The following is a 9,667-nucleotide window of genomic DNA, read 5'->3' as shown; positions in this document are numbered from 1 at the left end:
AATGGCAGCAACATAAAAAGCTCACATAACATAACATAACATTTAGCTATAGTGTTGTATTTCCTAAAGAAATGAATGTAAATGTATGTTTTTATCAGAATTGTCCAATAGAAAAATTTGAGCTGCATGTTGATTTAGGGGTTGCAGGGTACCATTTTGTGAGGGATGCAATCTGTATCTGCCTACCCGAGTAAGCAACAATATTTGAAAAAAAATAAATCAAAACAGCTAAATACATGAACAGTGTTTCTAGTGCCTCTGCACAAGCAGGCAAACTGTCAGGGTACAGTCATAGTGACAAAAATAAGGCAGCAGTCTTCATATGACCTACTATGGAAGCGGCTTTTACGAATCATGACAGAAAGTCAAAACACAGAGTCTAAATCAAGCACAGAATGACGGGGGACCCTCACAAAATGCTACACGAATATAAATATTGAACATGACACGATGTCATCATAACATTCCATATTCTGACAGTCTTTTCCATCAATGGGGTGGCCTCTTTATACCTGAAAGAGCAGTTTTTACATTCATCTTGGATTCAAAGGACAACGAGGAACATGTCGCAATAAGGCAGTATTTTCTGGTCAGAGGCAGACCAACTGTCTTGCCCTGTCTGAACTAAGCTGCTCACCTTTGTTCCTAATAAAAAGGCATGACATAATCCACCATCATCTTAACCCTAAAATTCAATGTTTTACATTATAGGATATGGCTTGTTTCCCGACAATGTCTCGATGTTATCACCATGTCCCCATGTTGTAATACAGCTTTGTGTTCATGTTAGGGGACAAAATGGCATTGAATTCAATCTGTCCATTTTTTATGTCCATGTTATTTCCAAACTAATACACCGTGTCTGAATTCCTCTGTCTTTGTCTTTCTAACACACACACACACACACACACACACACACACACACACACACACCCACACACCCTATGTCTCTTCAGTCTCAGTTCCTCCATATAATTAAGCTAATGGTTCATGAGTCAGTGATAGACAAGGGGAAACATGCTATTTCCCCCTTGTGGCTATTGAAGGGACAAAATTGGTGTTCTCTCTGTCTCTTTTTATCTGACTTGTCCCTCTTACTCTCTCTTTTTTGCTTCTCAGTTTCAAGTCCGCAATCTCTGAAACTCTTTAGCCAAGAAGCTGCTACACAGTAAAGGCCGAAGAATAGACTCACTGCTTTTTGTGTTATGTTCAAAAACTGCTTGATGTCTTTATTCAGTGCTGTTCTTCATGTCCCTCTCCTTACTTATCACACAAGAAAGGAGAGGGACTCTTTCTTCCTCTCTCACACACACACACACACAAACACACACACAGAAGCACACGTATGTTCTGGATCCATTAATTTGATCCAAGAGGCAGACATGCATCAATGCTTAAACACAGCAAGAAAATAGAGACAAGCCTCCAGAGTCCCACTCTTTTATGCAAACAGCTCATGTCACACACTGACATGGACGCACACGCACACATACACAACCACCTCTCTGCCAACTCTGTAAAAAGATTCTTCAAGCCTTGTATCATCTTTTTTTGAGCTTTGCTCCACTTTTTCTCATATCTTCACTGTCCTGCACCTTTTTTAGTAGAACTCAAAAAGCGTGTTTGTTATAGGCTGTCTCCACACTGGTTAGTATGTCAGGCACACGTGCTAGTGCTTCAGTGACAAATGCTGACCACGAAGGAGACAACAATGACAAGAATAAATGACATCAGTAAGCCAGGTGGCCACTATTGGTTTCTCTAACCAATTAATGTATAAGAGATGGGACACTTGTAGTGCAGACAAACAGAATGTGAAAATGTATGGATTCTATATGAATGTTTATTTGTCTACATGGTATGATGTTATTTATTTTTCTTACATTATTTCAGCCAATTTAGAACAGTGTTCATGCGTAGTCTAATTGGTAGCTTGAATTTCATTTTACTCATTGGTAAATATGTCACAGTCATCACTATACCTTGGTTTTAAACACATTTATGATTTAAAAACTAAAAGGTATAAGTATATTTGAGGCCATACATATTCTCAACATATTCTCAGAACTAGATGTTGAGGCCATCATTGCTGTCAGAGTGGGTAAGTCAGGCTGTGAGCTGAGCTCCAACTTCCAAAACTGTAATTTAAGTGACCACAGCTTGACTCCTGGTGTCAGACTTAAAGTTTGGTTTGGTTACCACCCTGCTCGTGCACGGTCCTTTAGGTCCACTGCTCTGTGTTGCCTCCTCAAGGCTTCCCAGTAACTCTGCTCTGTGTGTCTGCTCTTGGCTTTCTGACCAACTTTTAGTTGGGTGCAAACAATAAAACAAATAAATGACGTACAAATGAGGTACAAATGTTCCTGCTTCAGAAGGTTGATGGTCAAAGAGAATTTAAAAAAGTTATAGAAAAATAATGGCCATTACATCAGTGCAAATGTTTGCATCCCCCTTGATAAATGAGGTAAAAATTAACTTAAATATATATTAATTATTATATTAATCAATAAAATAAATCAGGAAAACTCCACACAGAAAAACCAGCCGGGGTGCAAACGCACAACCTTCTAGCTGTGAAGCAGCACTGCTAACCCCTCCACCATGTGCTGCTCCAACAGAATGCAAAATCGTACAATCCATACAATATGGTAAATAAAAGACTGTGATATACATATTATACTGAAAACAATGCATTCAGCACTTTTTGGTTGGGAAGGGGTTCAGTAAACACGCCCAGTAACAAGCTGTTTGAAGCAGACCATCGTGAAACAGGGAAAGGAAAGAAGACAAGTTAGCAGCAGGTTACCCAAATAATGACTTTTTTCATGTCTGACTCTTCAGAAGAAGCTTTATTCACTTGGTGTGAAGATGTTCTTATAAAACCTCTGTAGGTCTACTGTATATTCATATGCAATACACATCATTTAAGTTGGAGAAAAACTCAAATATTATATGGCAAAAATACAAAAGACTGCATACTATGTTATCAATTTTAAATAATGTACAGTATAAATATGCTACATATGCTACACATTTCTATATGGGAAAGTGCATCTCCTCAATTAAAAACACAAGGTAATATGACCCCAGCATATTGACCACAATAAAAGATCGTCTTTATTTTCCATTTTCAGCAAGTCACTGCAAGGTTGTTGGAAATAAAAAGACTGAGCCTTTTCACAGCACTGTAGTACAAAACCAGTTCTGTAGTACCACTCTTTGAGATTAGCACACTTATGTATTTCATGATTCACTGGCACGTAGATATGTGCAATGGAAATACTAGTCTGCACCTTGATGTTACAAATGAAAAGGGGGAGCCCCATAGCAACATTAAAATAATAAATAGGAAGCAGCAGCTGTTGTGATGCCAGGAGCATAAGGTACAGAGAGTAGTAGAGAGAAAACTGCACCCAATTAAAAAAGATTACAGTTGTAGAAGAGGGAGAAGTAAGTAAGAAAATGGTGTAAAATAACATTTCTTTTGTCCACAGTCCGTAGTTGTATAAGTAATTATAAGCCTTATAAAAGCAGAATGTTGACATTTTCCTAAAGGATTGAAAATCTCAGCAAGTCAAATGTAGTGCAGCATTTACTTTATTTATATCCTGTATAAACAGAATGCATTTCTTTTATCCACACAGACGATCTAGTGAACATAACAACATAAAAAATAAACCCCAAAGAATTCACAATAGAGCCTCAACTACCTGAGTAGCTGTCTTTCAAGGTTTGTTTCTTGCATCTAATGATGCGATAACCCATAAACCTCTATTGGAAGCACAGGCTTGAGGCAAAAAATGGTTTAAACTTTAATATATTACTTCATAAGTCCAGTAAAGAGAGTGTGAAACAATAAATGGAAGCTGCACAAATTTTTTGCCTCAAGCTAGGGATTCTCTGAGTTGAACATCTAAATGAGTTTCGTATTATATTGCTGGATCTAGGTTGTTCCTTTACTTACAGTAAATCATCCTGGGTGCTGCACTTACTTCTCCTGTTCCAGCTAATCCCCTATAGAGCTTTGCATCAAGAGACATTATAAGACATCCATTCATACAGGTGAAAACAAGCACAGAGTGGAAGAGGCATAAAACATATGTTAAACTGTTTCATTTTAATTTGATTTTGAAAGAGCAAGATAGGGAACAAATGTTCGACAGTGGAGTCATTCAGAGGACGCCCTCGGTTGCCAAAAGGGGATGAGTTCGCTGGAACCATCACGAACGGCAAAGCAAGTTTACAAGAGTGCACAATCAGCCATGACGTGTTCAGATGAATGTGCAACAGCTTATGAACCCTGCAGCTTATTATGCAGATCTGCAGGAGAAGCATTTATGTGCATCTTTGTTTCTATATTTCTTTATGACTGAGTCCTGAGTGTACGTTTGTGTGTGCACAGTGTTTATGTCAGCGGCTTTCTCTGCCTATTATATTGTGCTGGTAAAACCTCTGTGACTTTAATTTACTGCAGCCCTTAATACAATCCAGTAATATCTTTTGTGCAAGAAAAGAACACCTCCCACAACTTGTAGACTTATTAGATAATATGTGATATTGAAAAAAATCAATGTCACAGAGATGTGTAATATACGCAAACCTGCAGGCTGAGATACACAAAGTTTGTGGAAAAACAAGGAAGGAACAGTACTTCTTCACACGTTGTTTCAGATTGCTAAAAAGACTTTTACAGAATCATATCTTTAGCCAATTTCTCCCAGAGGTGGAAAGTAATAAATTACAAATTCCTTTGTTTCTGTGCTTAAATACAAATTTCAGGTATATTTAGTTTTCTTTTTTACTTTTAATATTGATATTGTGACACAAATATACTTTCTACTCCATACATTTCTCATTACATTAGTATTAATGCATTTAAAGCAAAATATCCTTTTTTTATTTTCTGGTTTTCTGCATAAATTGGTCCTGAAATGTGATATGTCTTCACCAAAGTCACCGACATCAACTAACACAATATTTTTAAGCTGATAAAACACATGAAGTCACAACGGAACATCCCCATTAATCATACATGACAAAGTGATGGTGAAAAAGTAATGGCAACACTAGGCTTCACTAAGCATCAACTGGAGTTAGGTTTTACTGTACCAAACCTGGAGTCCAGTCAACGGAACAAGAATGGATGTGTGGTGTGGTGATTACTTTGCTTGTTGCTGGAAAGGGTTACAGAGTTATTTAAAGCCATTAGATATTCATTAATCTACTGTCAGACATATTGTTTATAAATGAAGGCGAATGGCACTACTCTCTGGGGAGGTGGGCTCCCAGCCTACACAATTAGTTGTTAAGAGGAAAAATCAGAGACTTCCCAGGTTGGGTGGTGATGGTGTAGATGATGAAAGCTGATATGCTCATTTAATTCTCAATACTTTTAATATATTGGTATTTATGATTGTTTGACTTCAGTTTAATAATCTTCTAGTTATATTAATATGATGTGGGTTTCAGATAGCTTTGCACAGAATCAGCTATTAAATGTACTTTTTGCTGTTATGCTTTAGTTAATTTCCAGAACCTGTACTTTTTGACTTTTACTCTGGTAAATCATTTAAATTATTACTTTTACTTTTATCAGCATATTTTATAAGTATTTATACTTGCAACCTCTGCCAAATTAAGGTGGCGTGTGGCGTTTGCAGAGACCTAAATTTGTTTGGTAATGTTTTCACTTACCTTTAGTTTTACCTCAAGCTTAGTTTCTTTCCACTATGTAGTTTAATTTGTTATAATCAAAAGAAAACAGCACATATGATATGATATGATATGATATGATATGATATGATATGATATGATATGATATGATATGATATGATATGATATGATATGATATGATATGATATGATATGATATGATATGACGATGTAGCATGCACATTTCATTAATTTTGTATCGTCAATACTTAAAGAAGATTAATTTAACCTTTATTAATTAAATTATCTTACTCTGTAGGTCCAGGGGTGTTGGCCATCACAACAAGAGATCAGATTAACGTCCTTCTCAGCCTTAAATACCTTTTAATAGGCCCGGACTGTACAAAGTGCCCCATTGCAGAGTTGTTATAGGTCATTTAAAACTTTATTTGTTACAATATTTTGTTATTTCTTTTGGATATTTAAAAATCTGAGAATGTTAGTAGACTGTGTTTATAATTTCTTTAGTGACAGTAATGTCTTCCCCTGTGTGTGTCATATTGGTGTGGCCAGCTAGTAAATGGTCTGCACTTATATAAATGGTCTGCACTTATATAGCGCTTTTCACTTCGACATGTGACCGGAGGAGCCGGGGATTGAACCACCAATTGTGAGATTGGAGGACATCCGCTCTACCATCCTGCGCCCCAGTCGCTAGTACTGTATATATATGTTGCTCCTTGTGTGTCACTCAGGTTAGGTCAGTTTTAGATTCGTGTTAGAACTTGCGAACTTGTTCAGTTCCATAGTTTAAGTTTTGCTGCCTTTTGTGGGCCTCTTTTATGGCTCAATTTTGTTAGTGCTCAATTGCCTTCTATATGTTGCATTTTGGGTAAATAAAAATCTATTTTTCTTTGAAATGTTATTCCTGTGACCTCTGTCTACCTGCTCAGTCCCTGACATGGACGGTTATTTTCAACCACTGGATTGTGTCTAAAATGCAATTTTCAAGTGTGCTGCACTGTTGTGTTTTTTTTTAATTCTCCTTACACGTTTAAATCAAATAATCATGTGTGAAAAGCAAACACTGGGTCAAATATTATGTGATGATCTATTCAAGCATTAATATACCCTCAAAAATATATAAGCTATTCACTGATTTTATTCAAGCATAGTTGTTTTTTATTACCAGTGGCCTCAAGCTTAAATTGCGTAGGTGTCGGTACCACACTCTGTTTAAATCTCATTAAGTGTACACTATAATACAAATTTGTATATTGCTGTATTTGCACATGAATTATAATATTCATATTTATCTGGAGTTTTTAAAGATCCACGTTATTTAAATCTCTCACAGCTTTGTGTACATTTGGTTATGAAATGCAAGCTGACAAGCTGTCATGTCAGCAATGTGTAAATCTGAGCTAAAGTGTAAAATGCTTGAAATGTTGCCTTAAAATAGAAGCAAGGCATCGACTTGCCTTCGTTTTATTTTCTCCTCTCCAAAGTGAATACATACAGCCTGAGGTGTTGTGCAGCCATCCATCCTCAAAACTGAATTCTATTAAAAGTTCATTTATATGCAAAAACGCTCGAAAGGCCATTTGAAAATGAAGATTTTTAGTCTGGTTTGCATCTTTATAAAGTCATTATACACTAGGGCCTGGCTAAATAAGAAAATGTACTGTTCAATATTTTTTTAACTAAAACTGATTCTGTTTTTTCAAAACAAACCGAGACAGTCAGCAGTTCAAGCTGTATTATTGCACAGGAAACAAAAATCAGAAAAATCGAGAAGTGTTCATGGCCAAACACAGGGTTTTATAAACATTTCACAGATAATAACTTTTGCGCTAATGACAAGATAGATCCTCATTCACACATTCATATGGCAGGTTTCAAGGCCACAGGCTAAACCGCATTATTTTATTAAACAGTGCCATCCACCAGCTCGTATGGCATCTGATGAACTTGCAAATTCTAACTCCAGATTAGAATATATTAACGCCTGACTTCATGGGAATGAATTGGGATAACAAGCAGAAGATTTTAACAGATTTCTGTTTAAAGCTCTAATCAGAGGGTGACATTTTATGAGATAAATTTCATATGGAAATATCAGACTTGTGCTAATTTTAGACTGAGGCAGTGACAGAGTGCTGTGTACCACTCATGAAACGAGGCACTGATTGTGTAAAACTTGATTAATAAACATTAACAAAATGTTGTTGTGACATGAGATGTTCTGTTTTTCATAATTATTTGGCTGCTTTATTATATGGCACAAGCTTTAGGCTGTAGCAGAATTTGAAAGAAAGAAACGGAGAATAGGAAACAAGGGAGAGAGGGAGAAAAAACCACGAGTAACAGAAAAGGAGGAAGCGAGGAGGATGAGCTGTCAGATAAACGTTTCCAAAGCTGAGAGTTTTCACAAATTTGAATCCTTTTTTTAATCTCCTACAACCTATGAGAGACCTTCACCAGAAGACATTCGAATAATCAAATCATTTCAAAAATCCTTTATGAGTATGCTGAAAATGTTCCTGCTCTGTTGAGATATTGATTGTACATATCAGGGACACAATGCTTTTAAATTTGCTCAGGGATTCAGGGTTTATTTGAAAAAATATTAGAGCGCTGTGATTTGGTCCAGGAAAGACACGTCTTAAATATTTTATGTAGTGTGCTGTCCGATATTTTACATCAAAAACAATATAACATATCAATATCCTAAACACCTATCTAATATAAACATTTAATTATTGTCATGATCATAATTGAATAATCAACTGTTAAATGTTAAGCATTGATTTACTATAAAATTTAAAACAAGATACATGACAGGAATAAAGGAAAAAATTAAGCCAGCCCCCCACATCTCCGTTTTTTAGTATTTGCTTTCCATCTGAATTAGGTCTGACAGATGACTGAGTGATACCTGTCCTCTCATTATCCAGTAGTGCACTTAAAGCTCAATATGCAGGACAAATTTCTGAGACAACGGGCATAAAAGACTATAGTCTAATTAATTACGATTCATGTCCGTGCGGTTCTTTGGTCTTTGGCAGAGATACCACTCTGATGTTTGTCCATTTCCGGGTGTATTATGGAAAACTAGAAAAACAAACTGTCAGATGCATAAGTCACTGTGGGGGCTCCTTCTTTGCTTCTTAATGCATTTAAAAGTTCTGCATGGAGAGTTTAGGTGATAATTTGGTTGGGCGTTAGGGAAACCTGATTTTCCCAAGTAGATTTGTCCTGGAGAAAATGTGTGGCATGTATATGTGGATTTCCAGGAACCAGATTTCTTAATGTGAACGCAGGCATTGAGGTGGCAGTCAGATAACAATTGTAGTATAATTTAAACACTAACCTTTTGATGGCATTTTAAAATGAGCGCTGCTCTAAACACTGTTTATTTCTGCCACTCAGCTGAAGGAACACAATTCTCTGTGCCAACTAACTCTGGCTGTTTGCTTTGTTAGGACAGTTAGACTTGAACATCCCTTTGAAATCTCAGTTGAGCATTAGCAGGTTCTTTCTCTTCATCTTCAGGATCAGGTTAAGCATTGCTACATGCTATATTTCTGTCTCCTGCAGCAGCTGTTACTCCAGGTACAGATGTGGAGAATTTACATTATTCAGCAGGTTGTATTGCTTTTGACTAGGTGAGAGAAAGGCCCACAACATCAGCCCTTCAAATATAAAGCACAGAGCCAGCAGTCAGTTAGCTTAGCTTTGCTTTGCATGGAAAAACTTTTGCTTTAATGCTCCACAAGCATGAAGTCAACCTGCAATGCCAGAAGCAGAATATTAAGGCAGACACCTGGTGACTAATGTCAAAAAACCACTGTGACTGTATATTTCCTGGTAGCTGTGGGGAAACAGTGCACTGGTGACACATCCACACACAGTCATGTCATTCGCCCAGACACTATCTATCTCTGCCTCCATAGACACACACACATACATGTATAAACATCCTGACACCCCCATAAACAGTGCAAAATCTCCAC

Source organism: Channa argus, chromosome 20, assembly GCF_033026475.1.
Source record: "Channa argus isolate prfri chromosome 20, Channa argus male v1.0, whole genome shotgun sequence".
In the NCBI taxonomy this organism is placed as follows: Eukaryota; Metazoa; Chordata; class Actinopteri; order Anabantiformes; family Channidae; genus Channa; species Channa argus.
Note: the sequence above shows the minus strand (reverse complement) of the source record.